A 23,429-nucleotide genomic window follows, 5' to 3' on the forward strand; every position below is an offset into this window, starting at 1 on the left:
TTACATTTTGAATGATCAAAACGTTTAGCATTGGCAGAGAAAATGTTTAAAAAGAAAGAAGGCAGCAGTTTAAAATTTAGAAACTTAGTTAACCGTGCCAGATAATGATCTCAACTTCTCTCCCTCCAACAAATACTACGCTTCATAAAAACAAAGTGAATTAGAACAAAATGCTTTTAAATTGAAGTTTGGAATTTACCCTGATTTTCAAAAGAAAGAGGGGCAGGCAACAAATTTCAACAAATTAGTAGAGAAATATAAAACTGGGCCTATTAAATATGATTTAGAGAAGGGAAGCACAGGAGACACTAACATGTGACATGTCCAGAGCCATAACATTTACAACAGCTGTGTTATGAAATGCACTTGGTATTCTGGGAAACAAGAAACAAAGTACTTTGTTAAAACACTTGTGGATGTACCGATGGCTGAAAATAAGAGAGACAAAATCAAAACCACAGTTTAACCATTAACGCTATTGAGGATATGATCTCTGGTACCTTGTTTATGCCATGATTCACTGAACAAGACAACACAGTGATGGATGCACCACATCCAGGGGAGGCTGTGCTTGACTCCCTTAAGTTAGTGCAGTCCCTCTACATGACCTTTCTCTACTCAGGCAAAAAGTCTGGCTTCAGTGACAAATACTCCTATTAACACAGATAAATCCATAGAGCTCAGACCCAGACCTTGGTCCAATCTTTGCACAGGTTAGGAAGTCTCCAACTCTGATGCCATTCTTTGGACTAATTTCTAATGTTTCAAGGCCAAATTTTGACCATGTTTTGTCTTGTTCCTTCAAATCTCTTTCTCAGATGTCAGTCTCAGTAGTAATTAGCTTGAGTATATAAGGTAGCCACACACCTGTATTCTGTCAGCATGATGAAGGTTAAATTGAATAAATAAGAAGAAGTGAAAAGCAACATCCAGCCTGCTGCCGAACTTTTATTGGAAAAAAAATGAAACCCAACTTCAAATCCCTCACTATTCTGTGATGATAGGGCTATTTTCAGGGAAAAAAAGCAAAATTCAGAGAAATGGCATTTGTGCTCTGGGAAATACTGTTTTCCAAAAACCTTGGCTACTATAGCAACATGATTTATTCCATACTTGCTGCAGTATAGTCAATTAGCTCCCTAACTGAAAGACAATTACTGTAACTAGGGATGTACCTGGCTGTAAAACTACTGAAATGCTGCTTATGAATGGCAAAGCAAAGCGCTCTGAATGCCAAATTAGTAATCATTATTGTTGACCATGAAGCACATTTCTGGCAGCGGTTTAACCTCAGGGATACAAAAGGGCACATTCGTCAAATAAGTGCTGACAAACCCCAGTCACCGAGATTCCAAATCATGTCCTGCCGCACATGTGCATCTGTATGCAAAACGGCTAGGTGGAAAAAAAAAAGAGACGGCAAAACCCAAATTGCTATTGTATGCCTTTACTGCATTCTGCAGCCATCACAGATATAACTTTTGGCTGCAAAACTTTAACAGAGAAGGGTTTTGTCAGTAAATTGCAGAAATCCAAATACATTAATATGTAAAATTCAGGCTGTAACTGATCCTTACAAACACAAACATCATTATGATGCCTTTGTCATAAGAGGCCATGCAGACCTCTGAACTGTCCCTACCCAGTGTGAAGTGCTTTATGCTGCCTTTGTCACCATCAGTGACATTTGTCACCTCAGAATTCATTTTGCTCCTCCTTATTCTGACACCATTGGACTTGCTGTGGCTTTTCTCCAGCATAAGTGTGACCAGATGTAGGTTCTGAGATTATTCGACTTCATCTTTCATTCAAGCCGATAAGCTGCTAGCAGAATTTTTTTTTAAACACACACCCCAGAAATGTTCTTTGTGCCTTCTTCGGAAATGTCAGCTACTGGCCATTGGAAAAAAGAAAACATCTGTTTTAATCCTCCCAAAGGAATACATCAAAGTTTTTGTGCTGTTTTTATGCAGCCTCAAGGCCTTTTATTCAGCTAAAAAACTCCTTTTGTAAAACTGCTGTAAGGCTTTTTTGTTTTGTGTGCATTTGTTTTTTTAAAAACCAAGCTACTAGTTTTTGTTCTTTTCCTTGTAAAGAATCACAGTGCCATTTCCCAGGTTGAGATGGCCAAAGAATGGTCCTTCCCAGAGATTTGGTCCTGATAAACAACTGTTCTCCAGAACAACCTAAGTTCTTTCTCCATGGAAAATAGCTTCTAGGCTCACAGTTAATAGATCTTACCCCTGCTTTGTATGGTTTTGGGAGCTTTAAACTAAACTAATCATCTGAACTCTTCCCCCTCCTCATCTCATCAGTGAAATCCCAGGAAGGCCCTGTCACCATGGTTGGTGGCTGGCACAGCAACAGCATATGCGTACAAATGCTGTCTCAGCTACGAATGTGAAGAGCACAACAAAACCTCATCTTATCCACTGGAAACCATCACTCTGTCTGTGTCTTCCTGAACAGATGAGAAACTTCCTGTGGTGTTCTGGAGCTCCAGATCCTGAAAGCAGCTATGAATAGCAGCTTTAAGTTTAACCAAGGTTGGAAAGAGAGTGAAACCTAAATGCTACAAGATGATGCCAGTTCAGCTGGCTCAAAAGCCAACAGAGCCTTGCTTGCGTGTGGCATGGAGATAAATTCCAGCCCACAGGGCAAACAACATCGTCATCAGTATCCAGTGATGCTGCAGAAGTGGTATGACTTTGCATGATCACTAGAGCAGTACAACTCTCCCAAGAGTTATTCCTGCTGGCAGAAGCCTAAAGGGTGGTGAGACCCAAGTGAACATTCTGGAGGTGACAGTGCACTACACTGACTCTCATTGAGCAATTTGACTCCTATGTTCCTTTCCCTTTAGCCGTTCAAGTATGAGCAAGCTTAGGCAAGTATGCATGAACTTTTGTTCCACCTCAGTCACTGGATTGCCTTAATGCTAAATTGCAAATTCATGAAGAGCCACATGGCAGTGAGAGTGGAGCTGGACAGCAGAGCTCCCTCTGGCTTCAGCAGTGACAAGTGTGGGTTCTTAGCTGAGGTTTGTTTTTGTATATTTCGTCTGGTTTTGCCTTTCAGTTTGGGATACTACTAACAGTTACTTGAAACTCCAGAGGTAGGCAGCAGAGGAAAAAAAAAAGCTATAGTTTAACTAGGACATCAGTTGGGAAAGAGAGGGAGAGACTGTTTGAGAACTGTGGATTGACTGGTGGTTTTAAGATTATGAAAACAATATCCTTCTGACACTAGTAAGTAGAAGCAGGCCTTGGATTCCATGGAGTTTTCTTGGTCTGTATTCTGTAAAGACAGAAATCTGGCTCTGTTTCATCACAGTTATCTACACTCAGGCACCCCTCCACCCTTGAAGGAGATTAGTAGTGATAATGCATCTGGTACCTGCCCCAGCAATAACAGATCTATGTGGAGAAGATTACAAGACATTTTCTGGACTTCTGCCCAGTCCTGGAAGTCCCACCAACCATTTCCAAGAGTCCCACCAGTTTTTACGGCTTGTCTCTCAAGAAGGCTGCCGAAATCTACATGAAGGAGATACTTTAAAAAGATTTTTGCAGACATTTATTTCTGGCCAAATTATGATTGCTGGAGGAAAAAGAAGCCACCATACAAGTCTCGTTAGAGACTTCAGCAGGAACTCACAAACCCATGCAGAACTGAGATAAGCTAAAAAAAGCAATAGCATCCAAGAAGGAAGGACAGACCAGCCAGCCAAATGCAACTCTAATTCCAACCCATGACAGACCCCTGGGGCAGCTCCAAAGCCACTTAGCACAAGCATGGAGCTGGGCCAGGAGGAGATGCTGGCACCAGAAGAGCAGCTCTAGTATATCCAGACTGCAATTTGGTGATTTGCTGAGGGGAACAGGCTCAGACAGGCTTGTTACCCCCAGTACTACAAACCCACAGCTCCCCACCTCCAACACCCTCCACATCAGACAGCTCCAGGGACACTGTGATTTCTGAGCTCCCTGTACTGCAGGGCATGCACCATGTGCACGTGTAGGAAAAGGGAGTAACAGCACATCCATTAACCACACAAAAACACACTGGCAATGCTTGGTGTGGCTTGGCAGGGGAACCTAGATCAACTGTCTGCAGTTCAAGGTCTAAAGGGCAACCTGCCTTCAGAGATGCCTGAAACCTCAAGGAACTGTGTCCTGGAGGGAAATCGGTGCCTCTGCAGCAGGCAGCCTGCACTGGACCCTCATCATGTGCCAGTGAGCACTGTTCCTGCTTCATGCCACACCACAGGAGGTGAATGTCCCAGGAGAGCTAGGGGAAGAAAAGCACGCAGAGCATCTCAACAGGCTATAGGCTAATCCTTGTGCCTCTCGGACCCCTCCAATAGACCTCACTGGAGGGACTGCTCTGCCAGGGACACCAGCACAGGACACCCCCAGGTGCTGGGGATATTTACTACAGCATGGAATGGAAAATGCCTTTTTTTTTTTTGCAGGGATACAGTGCATAGAGCTGCCAGGAAGGTGACTGTACGGACTAGTCTTGTGCAGGACTGTGAGACTGCTGACAGCTGTCTGGCCTCAGGGTCCCCAAGCAGCAACTGTTCAGTGCTGTAGGAGGAAGGTAAAGGAGTGGGACCAGAGGTTTTTCAGCAGCGACAGATAGAAATCTCCCCACAGGGTGCGTCACACTGCTGCAGTATCTCCAAAAAAGCAGCTCTCTCCCATATAGCTATACCCTTAGAAAATAGAAGCTGGAAGCTTCTTCTGTTACAGTTGCTGGAGAGCAGCTCCCAGCCTCCTGGACAAGGTGGAGATGTTTGCTGCATGCTGTACCTGCTGCAGACACTGCGGGAAGGCCAGGGAGGGCGTCTGTTCCTGAGACATTTATGAGGGTGCTGGGTTTTCTGAATGATGAATTTGAACAGAAACCATGTTACACTTTAAGTGTCACTGCTAGGTAGAAGGGAAGTCATGAATCTTCCCAACATCATGATTTTTTTAAGCAGCAAATGAATACACATTGGAAGAAACACTACAGCTGTGACTGCCTCATTGAAGCCATTAACAAATGAGTGTAACACGTCCAAGTGCAGTCAGCCATGTCTGGGGGCTGCTGGTTCTTTCTCCCATCCTTCTTTCCCTACTGCTCTGCTTTTTGTTTGCTTCATTGTTAATCCCACCTAATTTAAAAATAGGAAATTGATTTCTTATGTATCCATTACAAACCAAATCATTCTTTATTACAGCAAGGATCATATTTCATAAGCAAGTCACAGAAAATTAAAACCATGCCTGTTGCTTTGATGAAATAATGGAGAGACACACTGCAGGGGAAGACACAGACAGCTGGGGCCTGTCATGCAATCAGTGGTGCAAGTTAACTCTTTGCAGGCACCCAAGGCACCCACAGCTGCCAGTTTTCCTCCCCCAAACTTCTGGTTATAGTGCCAAGTACTCCCTTATCGCCAAACCTCAAAAGCACCTAAGAGAAGGAATGCAACCTCTCTGAACAAAGTCGGTCAATGATTTTCATGGCTGGAGATTATGTTGTTAACAGAAGGTTTGCAACTGGATGCAGGACTGGATACTTCTCAAAATTAACACTACCAAAACTAGGTGCCTGACAGTTGCTGTTGCATGGTGTACACAACACAGGAACCCACAATACTAGCCACACATTAGCCCAGAAGTTCTTGTAGCATAAATATTTCCAGGCCTTGGGCATATTAGGCCATCATGCTTTGCTACCAGGTAGGGAGATTTTGACTGAATGGGAACCACATTTGTCTGGAACGGTATTCAGTGTACATTGCACGCGGGTTATGTCAGTACAGCAGGCACCCCAGCCAGATCAACAACTAGTTAGCAGTGTACTGTGACTCCGGGCAGATTATATATTAAAACAAAATCCATTGTGTGCATTACCAAGGATTTATGGACTGTTCTGTGAACCTCCCTGTGGAGCAGACAGGACATGGGTCCTCTGAAGAATAATCCAGATAAGTACTACAGCTCACAGGACATTGCAACATCCAACCCAAAGTTCATTGCATACTTCATTAATATGTTGATCTCTAGGATTTACAGTCAGAAAAAAACCTCTTCAATTTCCCCATCAGAAGCAAAAAGATCAGCGAGTTATCACTGCGCAGAATGCTTTTTATAATGTATTATCTATAGATGCATCCATATAAAAATACCGTGTCTGAGGACAAAGAATAAGCAAAGCCATCACAATAGACCACAAGCAGAAAGACTCCGCAAGAATAAAGGGTAGCAGAAGAGATTGTTTCAGAGCAGTAATTCATCTCTTGGCTGTTCATCCCTCTGAGCACATCCTTTGAAGCAAGAAACTATTGCCTTCGCTTCTTTGGGATAAGAGTCTCCCATTTTTTAAAAAGAGCCCATGTTACAGTATCTTGGAAATCTGTGTTACTTGGTCTGCCATGGATCAGGGATGTGCTGTTCTTCTTTCTGGAAGTTAGGGCCAGAGAGATTATCAAACTAAAGTAATTCTTACACCAGCTAAGAGGACTGCAAACGCAGCCACCTTACCTAATCCTTCCCCTGCTCTGGGAGGAGGGCAGCCAGCAAGCCGCAGGTGTTTGCCAGTTCACTGCAAAGTGCTTCCTAACAAGCAAGCCAAAGAAAGTCCTCTTAAAACTCTTTACGGTCCTTTTGCACTGATGATTCTCAGAATGGGAAAACAAGTTTTGTAACTCAGTGGGAGAGAAGGAAACAGGCTCCTTCCAGGAAAATCCTGCATCATCTCTCCAGCCCCCAACTCCAAAGGGCTTGCCTAAAGCTGTGTCACTGGGAGATACCTTTCTGCTAGCTTCTGCGTGGGCTGCTACTATGTTGAACCAACTTATTTATGCAATGAAGTGTTTAATTGATCTTAATTAATTATTTAAGGGAAGTGGACCATTCCTGACCTAATGGCAACATGTAAATTGATTAACTTTACAAAGCCAGCAAAGTGATCTGCACAGTGAGATCAGGTCTTGTAATGTATGATTTAGGCCAAGTTATCCTGCGTCACTACCAACGATGCACTGCCAAACACAAGACAGTGATTGCAAAGGTGTGATACAGGTCCCCTTGGGGTGAGGGTTAGACTCCCCCAAGCCCCTTAGCACCAGGGGGAAGGGAAGAGGAGGAGAAGTCACCCTGTGCTATGGTAGCATGTGGTACCTGTGTATGGGCTGAGGGAAAGGAAGGAAAAGAAGATAACCACTTGCAGGGCGGGATGAGGGCTGGGAGCACGTGGGGAACTCAAAGGAGACAGCAGAGCAGCAACAACAAATGAAGCATCTTCAAGGGCAGGTTTGAGCAGCCCAGTGGGACCAGGCTGCAGTCTGGCTATCAGAGCCAGACACTGCTGCTAGCACAGCCCAACCCTGAGAAACAAATGCAAACTGACCCTTTGTCTGGCTCTGTTTTGTCAGTCCTGTCATGGTCTCCCATCACTAGGGGTTACAGGGCAAAAGCGTTTATTCCATGCAGATAATGCCTATCTTTGCTAGAAATCAAACTTAGATAAAAGCTTTCCAAGAGATTCTGCTTAGATTTGGGTCTGAGCTTTGCAACAGGAGCAGCAGTGCCCTATCCAGGCTGATAAGCAATGTGGTAAAATTGATACCTAGAGTAACTTACGCACAGTGGAAGAAAGTGATATGTTTAGATATCTACAGTATTCTCCATCTCTTCTGGCCAGTCGCTAAGGCAGGTACACAGATAAACGAAAACACTCACCACTCTGGCTTCAGGGGAGAAGCAGATAAGGCTGATAAAGCAGTAAGTGAAATTCTCCTCCAGGCTCCCCTGCAAATATGTACTTGGACAAAGGCTACAGCGGAAATACTACTTTGGCTGTTTGAAATAGCAGCACACACCCCAGCCACCCACCCACCCCCTACCCCCCGGCACAAACAGAACAATAACCTCCCATCTCCACCAAAAGCTCCTTGTGCAGAGAACTTATGGTCAAAACAGGACAGACAGAGCAGCTGGAAGGAAAAAAGAGGTACCCAGAGTCCTCCTTGGAGGTATAGGGACAGGTGGAAGACCCAGCAGGAGGTGGAACTCCACTCACAATCCAAGGCCACCATCCCTGGGGAAGCAGCCTCCCCCCAAGCTGGTTCTGTGTAAGGGTGAGGATGCTGTTAGCTTACAAAATACAGAGGCAAGAGAGATGTGGGCACCAGAAGCCAGCTCACAGGCAAGAAGCATCAGTGCAGTCCCATCACTGCAGCTCGAAGGAGGCAACACCCATAGAAATTGTCCTGTGCTGCTGCCACCAGCCAGGAGGAAAAGTACAGAAGACAGGAGCATCTGTATCTCACAGGATGTACTAACCCCCATCAGCTGTGCACAGAAACACAAAATCCTTCAGCCAGTGAGAACTGTCTTAATGATCTGGCCATGCCACCAAAGGCTTTGAAACCATCTCCCTCCTTTTTGAACAGAGATTCATTAAGTTTCATGAGCCATATTACAAAAAAATGATAGAGGCTTTCTGCCAAATTGCTGAAGCTTCAGGGTACCCCCCCCCACCCCCGTCCCAGTTTCTTTTACATCCCAACAATTCCTTCCCTGTATTTATTTCTCCTCGGTTTTCTACTTCTGGGACCCAAGCAAGCCATTGAACCTGGATTAAACATGCCACAAGAATTCAAACTTTGACATGGCTAAATATATTGGTTTCCAATGAAACAAAACAAAAGGCTAGGATGAAGTACTCTTTCAGCAGCTTGTGCAGACATATAAATGGATGTTGCTAAGGGAGACTGCAGAGAGATAAGACTCCACCACTCCTCTGGAGCTCACAGAGGAAGCATTCTGATCCAAACCCCCTTTCCAAGCAGCATTCACAGCTCCAGCTTCAGCTGAAATGGTGGATAAGTCACATTCTTAAAAAACAAGTGTTTTTTAAAAGGACAGAAAAATTCAGGCTTCCCAGCTGGGCACCAGGAAAGCATTTCCTCTCAGGGCAGGTTTCATTTCTGAGCCGTAGGACATCTGCAGTCTCCTACCCATGAGGAAGGGACTGAGCAGGCCTCAGCACTGACCCAGGCCAGGAGCAAGAACATGTAGTGTTTGTTTTTATTGGAAAATATGTCTTTCTTTGGATGATAATCTTCACTGGCAACCCCCAGACCTACCAGGCTCCCTCACTACAACTACTCCAAAGGTGGAAAATCAGGCAGAAGGTGCTGGCAAGGCTGGAAGGGCAGAGCCCCACATCCCGTGATGCTGGGGACATGCTGAGGGGCCATGGGAGGTTCAGGTTGAACATGGGAAAAGCTCCTCCTGTAGGGTTGGCTGAGGCACTCTGAGAGGCCAAGGCAACTATGTCCTTGGAGGTTTCCAGGCTAAGACACAGCTGACCCAAACGAGCCCTGGCAACATCTCAGAGACTAAACTAGAGACCTCCTGAGGTCCCTCTGGCCCAATACTTCCACAAACACAAAGGGAAGCGGTGCAAAAGGAGATGAATACAAGATTGACCACAAAAATACAACCAGCAGCTACAGAAGAGAGGCAACTCTAAAATAAGTAGATTTATCCCTGTGTGTTAATTAACACTGAACCTGATAAAACCCAACTACACATTTGTTTTAATTAAGAGAAGGGGCCACTTGGCAGCTGTCCCATCACCTCCTCTATCCCAGGGACACCCAAGCCAGGCAAAAACACTCAGGAATGCAGCTCCAGCTCACCCGCTGGCGTAATGTGTTTGTTCTCCGACGTGTTGGATTCCTGCTCGCAGCCGGCTGTACTGGACGTACTTTGGTCCAGGAACATTTCACCTGCATCTATGAACCCAGCACAACAGCCACCAGGGTAAACATTGCATTTTCAGAGGGCAATGCACACGCCACTTTAAGTAAACCCGTGGACACAGTGACTATATTTGTATTCAGCCGTTTCAGCAGACTACTAGGGCAGACTGTGCCGGTTTTGCAGAAATCACAGGAATTGTGCTGGCTGGGGGAGCTTCGCTGTGTGAGGAAGGGGCTGGCGGAGCAGTTATGGAGAAGCTGGAGGCCCAAAGCATCACAGCGGCCCAGGCCACCAGGCTCATGGTCTCCCGCTCCCAGAGAAAAAAAAACAGTTGATTTGTGTGGTGGTCAGGGTTTGGAGGGGGCAGGGGAGAAGGGAAGATGCAGGGCTGACAGGGGTCTCAAGCTGGGGTTAGCAGGGGCAGGCAGCCCAGGCTGTGAGAAGGGTTTGGTTCTCAGGAAGTAAGACATCTAACCAGAGCCGCCAAGTGTGTATTAGTCTATACACTTGAAACACATTGGGAAATAATTCCTACCCCACTGCATCATTGCCAGGGCTGTTGCCTGTGGGCAGAGGGGTGGTACAGATCTTGGGGAGGGCAGCCCCAAAGGAGACCTGACCCAAATACCTGCACACCACTGCTGTGGGTGTGTTTGGTAGTATACAAGAGCACACAGGGTTTCAGGAAGGCTGCAAGGCAACGTGTGCCTCCAGCAGAGACCAAAAGCACGCCACACTCCAGGCCTATGGTTCAAGACTGGGATCAGGACAGTGAGGTTAACATACCAGCTGCTCTGCTGGCTGATTCATATCTCCCAGTTACCCGACACTGCATTGCCCATATGGCATCTTCTCTCCCAAACCAGCTCCCCAGCGCTAAGGAAATCAGCTCCTGAGTGCCAGACTGCTCCCTCTTACACAGGACCCCCATTAATGCCAGCCATGGGGTGGTGCGACACAGACCCCATCCTGTATGAACCAGCACAAAGTCCCTTCACAAGAGGCTGGGCGCCCACCTAGCTGGTACAGGCTGTTGCATGACCATAGGGCAGGCTGTCTTGGGTCACTTAATCTGCATGAAAAAGCAGGATTTGGGGTTTCTGTAACTAGATATTTTGTTTGTTTTAAAAGTACATCTTGTTTCAGAGTTTTTCAGGTAACCATTGAAGGGAAGTTAATAGTGCAAAACGTCTGCCAATGAATACAGAAGTTGTGTGCTGGTTTAGGCAGGAGCATGTTGCCAGGACTTAGGTTGCCCCCTTCAGTTGAACTGCAGTCCCAGGCCACAAACGTGCTTTTAGCACAGACTGTATTACCATAAACCACTTTCACAGGAGGCTAAACTACCCCAGCACCCATGCTGAGGACCAGTGGGCCAGTTTCTGTGGCTCAGCTAACGTTACCACTAAGCTACAGTGCTTTGCCCATGCGTTGAAGCTCTTCACAACAATCAATGTTTAACCCCAGTAACCTAAAATGACCCAGCGGAGAGGTGCCTCACGTCTGGATGCCCGCCAAAGAGCTTAGAGCAAGCCTGAACAAACTTCACCTCCGATGGCAAGGGGAAGCTGGCAGCATTTGCACTAATTCCAGCCAGGGATCTCCCCCCACTCAGACACCCTCCCGAGATAAAGCTTCTGTCCTAACTTGGACCAGTATCTCCAGTTTATCACATACTGCCTGATTGTTAACATAGTATGGTGCTTATCTCTTAATACACAGAGAGAGCAGGGCAAAATAACCCCTGTCCCTCTACTTGCCTCCTATCTAAAAAGGACAAAGCAACCAGAAGTTTCTGTGCACTAAAAACAATTAAAAAAAATAATCAGGATACTCTGTACTGCCACAAATTGCAACTACTGGAACAGGTCTGCCGGTCAAAGCATTACTGGAGGAGTGCTAGCTGTGTGTATATTAGATTACTAGTTCCCATTACAAAATGGCTCTCATTACCACCCTCATTTGTCTCAATAAGGTAGTAAAGTTAATTGCTGTGATATTGAAAGATAAGGGGACTCTGATGCCCATTCAGTGCTGCACCGCCATGATTCAGTTCTGGAGGTTACGGCGCTGAGCATGCTCCTGGTGCTTTCACAGCAACCAGATCGAGTCATGTAAATGCCCACGCCAATCAGCAGCACCTGGGGAAGCACTTAGACAGCTCACATACAAATTTCATGTATGCACATATTTAACAAAAAGCCCTTTTTCTTCCTGCAGACATCTTTTCCAGTGGAGGTGTGAGCTGGTTTCCACAGGAAGCTTTTCCAGTGGAAATATCCAGGGGAAGCTTGGCTGCACCTTTTGCAAACAAGGGAAGAGAGGAACCATTCCCACCCTGCATCACAGGGGACAAGCTGGCTTGGGGGTGGCCCAAACCCTCCTGCCAGGTCAAATCCCCCAGGCAAGCATCAGGAGAAGATTCACAGCCCAGCAAAGGATGGGACTCCCGTGCATGCACCAGAGCAGAGCACCCCAAGGGCAGCACAGGAGGCAGCTACAGAGAGCTGATTACTTCAGAGGAAAGAATCAGATGAGCAAGACTTCAGTCCCACTGCTTGTCATCACTATCAGCCTATAGCAGGGCTCACCCAGAACCTCCCCACCCCAGAAAAGCCAACCCCAACACCTCTACCACTTACCTCCATGCAGCCACGCTTATTGACTGTGCCCAGGAAAGGGCCTTTCTGCTGCTCCCTAGGAAGCACCTCGAGTAGGGCTCCTGCCCCTTTGCTCCTTCTTGTAGGTCCTCCCCACCCTCCAGGTGCCCCTCATCAATGCTAACAGGGCTGCCATTAGCACCCCCCCGCCCTGGCTCTGCTCTCACTCATCCCAGCTGCTGGGTGGTAGGGAAGCCACGGGTTACCCCGGCAGCAACAGGGATGGAGAGGGGAAGCGGGGAGGCAGCTCTTCCCTTGGAGATTCAGCTTGTCAGAACAAGGGGGTAGTCAGGCAGTATGAAAGTCCACGGGACAACCTGCCATGTGCTCCCAAATCCTGCCTCGATAACTTCAAGCATCCTTATTCTTGCCCGGCCTAGCCGTGGGTGTTCTCGTACTTGTTCCCCACGCTCCTCTCATCCCTTGCCACGAAAAATCACTCTGAGATACCCCACGCAACGGAGAGCCGAACGTCTTTCCCTAGGACGGCCCGCAAAGAGGCTCCTTCGCTCGCCATCTTGTGGTGGCAGCAGGCAGCCTGGCACGTCCCACATCCCACGCCCCCTCCTCAGGGCCCAGAGCGCGCTGGGGATGGGGCGGGGGCGCGGGCTCTGCTGTGTCATGGGGTGCTGGGGACCCGCAGCCCCCGACTGCACCGGACAGTGGTCAGGTGCCCCCTTACTGGTCCCGAAGCAAGCGTGACCCAACCCCAGCAGTGTCAGTGGGTTTACACCTGTGTGACCAGGGCATGGATTTGGCCCCACGGCTGCAGACCGTCTCTGTGGAGTCGCTCACACTCAGGGCTCAGTCATACACCAGAAATTTTCCCAGACTTCGATAGGAGTCACACCAGGAGATTAACAAAATGAGGGCAATGATGTGTCAACCATGCAGAGCTTTCATGCTCCCAGATTTATAATGGATTTTAAGTTTGATTCTTCCCAGCCCCAGCACACCAGGTCTGAGGTGCCCACCCTCGGGGAGCCCAAACTGCTGCAGTTGTCATGGCACCTTCGCAAGTGCCTGTCATGGGAAGGGACGTGCCATGTGAACCCCTCTGTGATGGAGGACTGCCAGGGCAGTGGGTGAGCAGCTTTGCACTGGCACAGCTTTGCAACCACCTATCAGTGTGGTTGCAAAACTCCAAAGGAAAAGGTCCTGCCTCAAACCATTTTAGCATTTTTTTCTGGGCAGCCAATGCAGGAGCTGGTACCGTCCCTTCAGCCGGTGCAGCTCTGGGGCTGGCAGTGGAGCCCAGCGAGCTGTGCCATGGTGCCACCCTGCACTGGGCTGCGGGGCCAGGCCTGCACCACTGCTGTGCACACACTCCAATTGCAGGCTTGGCCAAATGGTTTTCATTAAACCTACAAAGGGAAATTTGCCCCAGAAAGAGCAGATGCCTGAAGCTCTTCCAGGCCTGGATACCAAAGTGACAGCTTCTGCAATGTGCCCCCTCGGGCAGGGTCCTCAAGGACCTGCTGTGCAGCCCCAGCCCCTCCTCCTGCACCCCTCACCCTTCCTGCCCCTCCAGCACTCCCAGTCCCTCACCAGACTTGCCCTTTTTCTGGTTTTCCCCTCTAATTTGGGATGAACATCACAAAAGGAGCAATTTTGCTTCCCACCCCCTTCCCATCTTCTCTCCTCCCCTGTCTAGCAGGTCTGTGTTATTATTAAGACACTTGAGATTATGGTTGTCTGGAAGTCGAAGAATGACAGCAAACAACCAGATGCTGTACACTGATAAATTACAAGGGCATTATGCAGAGGCAGCTGTACCATTTAAAACCCTAGTTTTAATACCACGCCATGATTTTCCATGTGGCATCGTATGGTTCCAGCATCTGGGCGTCACCGTCAATGTCTCCCGTATATTTTGCTGAGCACTGTCATTATGATAATGAAGAAATTGCAGCAGACGTTAATTGCAGTTCCTGCTGGCTATTGCAAGAACTCAAAGGCATCAGAGCGGGCTGGCAGGGCCTCTCTCATCTCATGGCGGGGGTGTGTGGAGGGGTTCTTCACTGTGTTGGCAGCAGACAAGAGGGGTCTGGATGACTGCGGGTGCTGTGAGCAGTATCCAAGCCTTGCTCTCCAAGTGGCCAGCCCCGATTGGGACTTGCCATTGCTGGTCAGCACACTGAGATGAAGCCTTCAGGTCTCTGTTCAGTTCCCACTGCTGAGATTTGTAAATTCACTTCCCTGCTCGGCTTTCTCATTAGTCTTAGCAGAGAGCGGCCACAGACTGTGTGCAGGAAGGAGGTCCCCATGTCCCCTCCTCCATGTCCTGTTCCCAGGCAGCACACGGTGGGGAGGCCCCATGGAGGAGCGGGGCTGAGGCTTACAGCTCTTGGTTCATCTCTGGATATGGCCCCGCAGCAACTAATCAATTCAGAGCTTGGAGGGAAGGCAAAAAGGACTTTTAAAAGTTTATCCTCCGTGTCTCTGTCATGCATTTAGGGATATCAAGGCCCTGAGCTAGAGCTGCTGCGGCAGCAGCTGCCCCAGGGGTGGCAGCACTGCAGGAAGGGACTCCCCAGCTGCAGCAGTGGCTCACGGTGGCAGCAGCTTGGTTGCTCATGGTGGGGAGGTGGGTCTCTTGCTCAAAAATGTGGCTGTAAGGTGCACGGGTATCTGGTGTTCTACTGGTAGGACAAAACATCCTCATTTTGCTATTTAGTTTTGAGTTTGGAAACATTCAAATTATGGTCCTCTGGGCCTAAATATCAAGGATCACCTCTATGTTTGTCTCTCTCCCCCCGGCTGCAGTCCAGTGAACTCCAGTTTCATGAAAAGCTACCTAATTTCCAGACATTGCTACAGGATGTATGAAAACAATATGTCCCCAAATACTCATGACATTACAGGGGCTTGCTTCAACAGGGACCAAGAACATTTGCTGCTTTGATGAGCAATAGCCTTTGCACCTACGTAAAGCCGTTTGCAGGACTCGCCTCACCTGCTGGTGCTCGCCAAGAGCCAGGAGACCTGCCTTGCCTTGGGCTGTGGTTTTAGGGCATCACAGTGATTGCTCAAACCAGGTGGGATCTCGGTGCCATAACCACACTGCAGGTGACACTGGCGGCAGGTTGGAGGGCAGCTTACTGGGAGGCCCAGGGAGCACACATCAGGAAGATCTGAGCTTCTGGTTTGTCACCTCATTGCTCAGCTCTGCACGCTGTGACTGGCAGAGCTATTCTACAGGTGATCCAGCCCTGGGTGTGGGGACATGGGACACGGGACACGGTGACAACCCCTCACGCCCTGGGCTGATTCACAGTGATATCTGACAAACCAGGTGATGGTTTCAGTGTCATGATGGGGGGGAAGTCACAGGGAGGGTGGCATGCAAAGCCTCAGGAATCCACTGCAGGTATGTCCTCGCTCTGCAGGGTAGGGTGAGGAAGGGCAGAATTGCTGCCCTGTGAGTCATTCTGCGATAACCACTGTCAGACACGGAACCTTCCTTCTTTCTTGCTCCGCCGACCAGCGGAACAGGGGCTTGTGTCGCTGGCATGACTCACAGCACGGAGCAGGGGCTCGAGGTTTATTGCACTGGTATCATGGGCTCTCGTAACCACCTCCTGTTTGCTCTGGTGGACATCATGGGCAAGTAAAGCATCGCACCTTCCAAAAAGAGCTGCAGCAAGGCAGGGGGAGGAGGCAGGCCCTGCACTCAGACAGCAGATCAGCTCAGGACAGCCTCAAAGCTGTCCACCAGAACTCCACCAAAGCTTTTACAAGTTTACAAAGGCGATAAAAGCAGGTACCTCCACTTTCCCCTTCTTGACCCCTGCCAGACACATTCGTTTCTTTACATACAGCTCTGTATAGTTGCAGGTGGGATTGATGCTCTGCCAGGGTCTGACCAGCAGCAGCAAAGCCTGGGAAATCTTCATGTGTGACCCTTTCAGCTCTTGTTTGAGAAGCAGGAGCTGTGGCAGTGGTGTGTGCCTGGTGCTGTGCCTCCTGCCAGGGCTCCAGCGTGACCCAGGGCTCCTCTGGTACCCCTGGGATGTCACTGTCAGCTGGGAGAGCTGGCCTCTCTGTCTGACGCAGCTGAAGAGCTGACTTGAGAAATGAGCTCATTCTTTTCCTCATCGCTCACCATGACCCACGGCTTCATAAACCATCCCTTGGGGGAGCCCTGGGGCAGGAGGAGCTCCCCACAGCACCCTCCACCTTGCTTATGCCCAGGAAGACCTTTGCTTGAAAGCAACAGCCAGACACACCAATGCAGCATTAAACCTCTCCCTTGCCCAGGGCGGTGCTGGCAATTGTCACACTGACCTCTTTTTTTCTGACGGACAGTGGAAAATATGATGAATAAACATACATAGCTGCAGCTTCAATGGAAAACTGCTTTGGATGCCTGTGCCTAGTCGGTGAGTTGTCCTGCAAGATGCAGTGTGCCAGACTTTAACGTAAACAAGGATGATGTGGAGTGACTCGAGCAGGTTGTAAAAAGGGGTGATTTTTCCCCTGCAAGGGGATATTTTAGCTGCCTGCCAGCCAGAGTGCATGGCTGCAGGTGCGTGGACAGATGGGGGTGGCAGGGAGGTGAGTTGGGGGCTGGAACCAGCACTGCTGCAGCACAGCCGCTGCCTGCGGCACAGGAATCACCACCTCTGCCTGGGGTGGGATGCTAGGCTCCTGACGGACACGGCCCTGGGGTGCAGTTTTCAGCAGGGAGGTGTTCCAGTCACGGGTAGCCTGGATTCAGGGGGCACAAAATTAAAAGGGATCCTGGTGAGGTTGCCAGGGAAAGGGCACAGGACTGTCATGTGCTAATGCTGCTGGCACTGGCATAAAATGAGAGGAGGGAAGCGTCATGGAGCTTAAGTGAGCAAGGCACTTTGTTCACCAGACTCAAAAGCATTTAATATTATACTGAAACAAAAATTAAAAGCATTCATGACAGCTATTGTCAAACCTCCAGCTAACAGGAAAGAAGAAAAGAAATAAGATGACCACCAGGCATTAAACCCATGGAGAGTGGGAGCAGGACAGGCAGGGACCCTCCAGCAGGGAATGACGCTGACCCGGCACTGCTGGGAAATTAGCTCACTGCTCAGGTATGGCTCAGCCACAAACCTTCCCCTGGCTGCCACAGGCAGGGAGCCACAATTAGCAGCGATGCTCCAGCAGCTGTGCTGGGTGCGTGTCCTTGGGGTGGGACAGGGGACTCAGTAATGCTGGGTCTGACCGCCCGGCCCTGCCTCTGCCCGGCACGCAGGGCTTTCAGAGGTGCCACAGGGTGGACTTTGGTGACAGCACAGCTCCTGCCTCTGGGATGAAGACAGCCCTATCCCAGGGAGGGTCCCCATGGAACTTTCTCTGAAATTTGCTTTTTTCCTCTTTGCTGCTCTGGCTCTCACCAGAAAACTGGCTTTCAGAGGCACTGGCAGCGTTAGAAATGGGCAATACTATGGACGTTCATCTTTAAAATCTCCCCCACCAACATTAAAATAAATAAGGCAACTCCTCACTCAGGTTTCCCTTTCCCAGAGAGGAACACTTGCCGGGAGAGGGGCAGTGTCCCACCCTTTGAGCACCCAGCACAGCGGCTGTAGGGGTCACCCGTGGTCCCGACGCTGCCTGCGTGCTCGGGGAGTGCAGAGCGGCCCCACACCATGGCCTCCCGCCTTTGCTGTGGGCACACAGAGATGTGCAGCGGGCAACCCTGTGTGCGCTGGCACTGCTGGGTGTGGGGAGCTCGAGCTGGGCCAGCAGCCCTGCACAGGGGCTCGGGGCCCGGCGGTGCCAGGAGCTGGCCCCATTGCCCATCACACAGGGCAGGCACTTCCCACAGCCCCCAGTGGAGAACCCGCCATGGAAGCATCAGCATGGGTCCCTTCTCGTTCTTCAGCAGAAAAACTTCTGCAGATGTCTTCAGCAGAAAAAAAAAGGCCTGGGGGACACAGGGGAGATTTTCCGGGGGGCGGGCAGGGAAATGAGAAAGAGGGAGGCTGCCCATCTCAGCTCATTGCTGCCTGGCACCTGTGTCCCAGGGCAGCCATCCAAGTGTGCCGGGAGCAGGCGCGGTGCCACTGCAGCAGATGGGCACGAAGGCAGGCAGCCCCAGGATCGCAACCTTGCCACAGCTCGGGGAGGGGGGGCGGCTGTTTAGGGCAAATTTCCCAGCTGAGAATGTCAAAACAGCTGCCAGTCTGGAGTTTATACACCTATAATTAAGGAGGTATGTGATTTCTAATCCAGCTCAAACGGAGCTGGATTAATTGGCAAACCTAAAAATAGCATCCGTGACCATGTAAGGCAACCTTTTGTCTGCGGCTTAAATTAGGAAAGTGGGTTCTGGCTGTTTGGAGTTAGCTGGGAGAGACAGAGGCATCCTTCTGCCTCCAGTCAGGCTGCAAGGACCTGACGCTGCTGGGGGACAGGAGGAGCCTGCAGTTGCCCCTGCTATCCAGGGGGATACAGAACAGTACCAGCCTGGGGCCAGCAGAAGGAGCCAGGGCAGGAAGGCAGCACTCCCACTCCTGGGAGATGTGTCCCAGGGGAGCGGGAGACCCCTTGGCAGCTTCAGCTGGAGCTGGCTCTGCTTTCCCTCCTTGTGCACCAAAGACCCCACTGCTCCCCATTTTACCCTATCATGTCATTTATAAGAGTCCACAGCAAGTTTCCCCGCTCTGTTTCCAATGCCCAGCAGCTTTACAAGGTGGAAAGGGACTTTCTGAATTACTGGAACACCCCCCCCGCTCCCAGAGACACCTCCACTTTCTCACACCGCTCCTGGCCAGCTTTGCACCAATGCAGCCAACGGCAGAAGAACCCCCACCCCCTCTTTCCAACACTCATCTATCCGAAGCCAGACTGCAAGGTTAAATTGCTTTTAATTTTTGTCTAATTATCTGCAGTGGCACAAATAACTAACAGCATTGATTTGAACTTGGCACACAAAGGCAGGTTCCAACTGGCAAAGCATATTATGAGATCGAATTATTAAATGTAGCTAATGAGCAAAATAATGATGTGGCGCCAAGCTATAAAAGGTTAGACTTCAAAGTTGTCACAGTTCACAAGCAAGAAAAATTTAATCGTATTCTTAATAAAATATTTATATGATAATGTGTTTTAATCAAAATAATAGCAATTAATTTGGAAAGGAATATAGAGTAAACTTCCTGTTCTTGCTTTACAGAGCTTTTTTTGCTGTGGGGTTAGAGAGCATACATTTCCTTACTCACTAGTAAATCCATCCCAGTTATAAGGTATTCCAGCTATCTGTGCCCGGGGATGCGTTGGCGGGGCAACAAACAGCAGGAGCAATTCAAGACCTGCAGGTCCCCTTCACCCCTCCCAGGTGCTGGTGGGTCCTGCTCATTCTGCTGTGGGGCTGAGCAGCCCCAGCCATGCTAACACGGGGCAGCAGGACCCACACTGGCACCCACTGGGGAGCCAGGGCCTCTCGCTATGTCTTTGAAGCACTTACTATTCACAAATGATTTAGTGGCTACCTCTTTCCCTCCAAATTCTGCCAAATCTCATAATTCTCCTTGGCAGCTGATGGTATCGCAATGATTTCCAGCTGTGCAAGAAGCAGCTTAAAATGGCTGCTGTGCTGGAGCACCGATCCTCTCCTTCCCCTCCTCCTCCTTCGGGCAGGGAGGCAAGGGGACACACGGCCAGCGCTCGCCCGCTCCCATCCCTTCTCTGGGGCCCTGCAGCCCTTCTGGCCCTGCTTGGCAGACCTTAGGTCTGCAGCTGGATGCTGAGCATTGAGATGTGGTGAGTTTTGCTCTAGGCTTTTAGTCTGGTATGTTAAGAATATAAAAACGGGCCAGGGTTTGATTCTGAGTGCCTGCAAAGCACGGTGGTGGCTGTCCTGTCCTCCCCTGCTAAGATACCACATGTGAATGCTGTGAAGGAAGGGCCATGGAGGCTGGGCTGGATATGTGTAAACCTGCCACTTTGAAGAAAAAAAAAATTTAAAACTTTGCCCAAAACCTCATAATGAATCTTGTTTGAAATTTAAAAATCCTGGAGGACCATTTCTAGCAGGCACTGCAACAGCCAGAATGCCCTGAGAAAACAACACCTCTTAAAGAACGCATCAAAGTCCTTCCAAAGCAATTAGCCGAGGGAAGCATCCACATCACTTCAGTATTTCTTTTAATGGAGCCTCCAAACCACCAGCATTCACAAAATGTGGGGAAAGATCTTCAAAACACCACACCAAGTGAAACAGAGCCTACTGAAAGGGAGCATCACCCACCCAAAAATCCCCAATAAGGATCTTCCATTACTCTGTGCATAGCTCCAATGAAGCTTTTGAAAAGGAGGAGTAAGACAAGGGCTGTCAGGACTGTGGTAGCCTCCCCGCAGCTTGTACAGACCATCCACGAACTGCCTGCATGAGCCCCACCTGCCCCATGGTGCCCATGGCAGGGGCACATGGAGCTGCTGGTGCCAGAGGCACCGCTGGGAGCAGGCACCGGGGACTCACACAGCTGCCACAGCACCATTCAGTAACCAGCCTTTGCAGGAGCGTGTCAGTTTTGGAGCCACACAGCTGCTGGGAATTTGATCAAAAACACTATGACAGTGTTGAAACACTGACCCTGCCGCTGGGCCCTTGGCACACATCTCTGTGTGTGCACAGGACAATATTTTCTCTCCTCCTCCATTTAGCCTCTTGTGCTGGGTGGATGCATATGCACTTTTCACTGTCTGACTTTTTAACACTTCATCAGAAAGCTGAGATTTATTTTTTTTTAAGTGCTAAATTTGCCATTTCTCTTGGAGTTGAGATGAAAAGCTTTCAATGAACCACCTTTGATTGGAAACACTTCTGTTGCCTTTGGTTTGGCCAGATGTTTCCTAATTACTTATCTGTCAAAACTTTTTTTTTAATGCACACACATTTCCTTTAAGTGAGAAATAGTATAAGGTTCTTGTTTAGTGTCTTTGCCTGAGTGAAATAAGCCAGGCTAAGCTTCATCATCAAGTCTGGATTTTATGCTTGAACACGCAACTCAACATCAAAAGCTTGATCTTTTTTTATTATTCAGCTCAGCCTTTTTAGACCAACTTCAGCAGGAGCCAAATGGCACATCATAACTTTGGAGTTAAAACTTTTAGTTTTAAAGCTAGATCTGAGTCATGCAGCTTTCTCCTGAGATTGAGATGGTTTTGTGTAATAACTCCAGGCCAGAATCTGCCACCATTACTCACATCAGTGAAGGCTTACTTACATGAATAGACTTATTGAACGAGTGCTGCTTGGGGTGAGTAATGGTTACAGAATCAGGTCTGATCCTTCTCCCATCAAAAAGATATTCCCACTGATTTGAGTCAGTTGCTGGTCCTGCAAGGATGTCCTGTCCATGACTCATGCAGCAATTACTTCGGAGGTAGAAAGACAAAGGAGGAAACCTTGAAGACTAATTCCCCAAACTGACCACTGCTGCTGGTGCAAGCCTGCCCAGGGAAGCAGTGATCTGATCTAACAAGGCAGATGTCATTATGTGTCAGTCATTTGAGACATTTGGCATCAATTTGCTATTTGGTTGCTGTCAGAAATCTTTTACTTAGGTAAGTGTCCCAAGGACCCCAATGTTACTGCAAAAAGGAAGGGGAAAACCAGCAGAACTAAGCCCTGAATGACTCTGTGGGTGCTTTAAAGGTTTTGTTTTCTTCCCGCTCCATAGAGAAAACAAAAATCCAGTGCCTGTCAAAGCATTCGTGGATAATATACCAATACACCAGAAGGGTACTAAATTAACCAAAAATAAATCCATGTAACAAATTTTCAATAGCTTTAGCTGTCTTCAAAGCCAAGTAGCATTCTTTAATGAAAGCGGGATCAGGCCAGTAGAGCTTTAAGGTTTGAAGTTATTTGATAGCTGGTTATTTTTCTTCAAAAGAGACTGAAGGAAACCTCTGCCTGTAGCCTTCATCACTCCACCAGAAATGCTTTGTCAGTGTATTTGTGACAAATTAATTATAGCACTAGAAAATCTCAGTTGAAATGAATATTCAAAAAATATTTTTTTTTAGGCTGCTGGCTTCAGGGAATGCCCGTCTGTTTCTAAAGCTGTGTGTTTTCCTCATTAGCTCTCTCCCTTCCCCAGTTCCTTTCAGAAGTGATTAGAAATGGTTTTATTTTCAGCTTGCCTGGGGAACGGCATTAGCAGTGGAACAAGCCAATGACGTTAGAGTCTTGCTGGCAAGAAGTGGTGTCCCATCAGCAAACTCTTCAGAGAAAACATCCTGAAATTACCGTATCAGTCCTGACTAGCTGATGCTAACATCCAGTAAAGATGCTCGCATGGGGTTATCTCACAAAGCTTTAACACTGAAGGATCTTGTCCTCAGAGCTCCAGGGAGACACAGGAGCACAGCTCTGTGGGTCCATCCTCTCATGGGTCCTGTTCAGATCCCACAAACAGAAGGAGCAGAGCTGGGGCAGACCACAGGTAGCGCTAAGTCAGCAGTAAGAAATATATGGCTCTCGCTCACTGCAAAGGCTCCAGCAAAGCAGAGGACTCCTGCTAGTCTCTTGCTCTAGTTACTGTCTGTAAATTGCAGATCTTTCTAGTCTTGGGCAAAAGTCATTTCAAGGACCACAATTCCCATTTGTGAATCTCAGTAAGGCTGACAAAAGCAGGAGGCCACTGCTGCCTGTCACCTCCCACACCTCCAGGTTATCCTCCTTACCTTCATCCCATGGTCACGCTGGTCCTGTCCCAGTGCTTACACAAGCTTAGCCCTGCATGAAACACCAAAATATTGGCCTGCAAGTCCTGGAGTCTCTTCTTGACAGGTTGCTTTGTGCTGACAACAGGAATAAACACAAATAAAACTTCTCTCAAGCTGCGACTGCACAACCCAGTTCAGGAAGATCCTACAACCGGTTGCCCCATGAGAAGCCACAGGAACAAGATGGAGATGATCATGAAAATGTTCCTCCTCCTCCTCCCCCCTGCAACAACTCAATTAACAAGCTGCCTCATTACCATCCTATACTTAATTAACAAATTGA

General features: G+C 48.6%; 1 long non-coding RNA gene across 2 annotated transcripts in view; it reads right to left on the reverse strand.

The window, feature by feature from the left end:
* LOC141750175 (uncharacterized) overlaps nt 1-12,466 on the reverse strand; it is a 50,505-nt gene extending 38,039 nt beyond the window's left edge. For both annotated transcript variants that reach the window (XR_012589595.1, XR_012589594.1), the window contains exon 1: nt 12,410-12,466. This is a non-coding gene — a long non-coding RNA (uncharacterized LOC141750175). The remainder of the gene's footprint in view (nt 1-12,409) is intronic.
* Between the last annotated feature and the right edge of the window lie 10,963 nt (nt 12,467-23,429).

This window comes from Larus michahellis, chromosome 12, assembly GCF_964199755.1.
Source record: "Larus michahellis chromosome 12, bLarMic1.1, whole genome shotgun sequence".
Lineage (NCBI taxonomy): Eukaryota > Metazoa > Chordata > Aves > Charadriiformes > Laridae > Larus > Larus michahellis.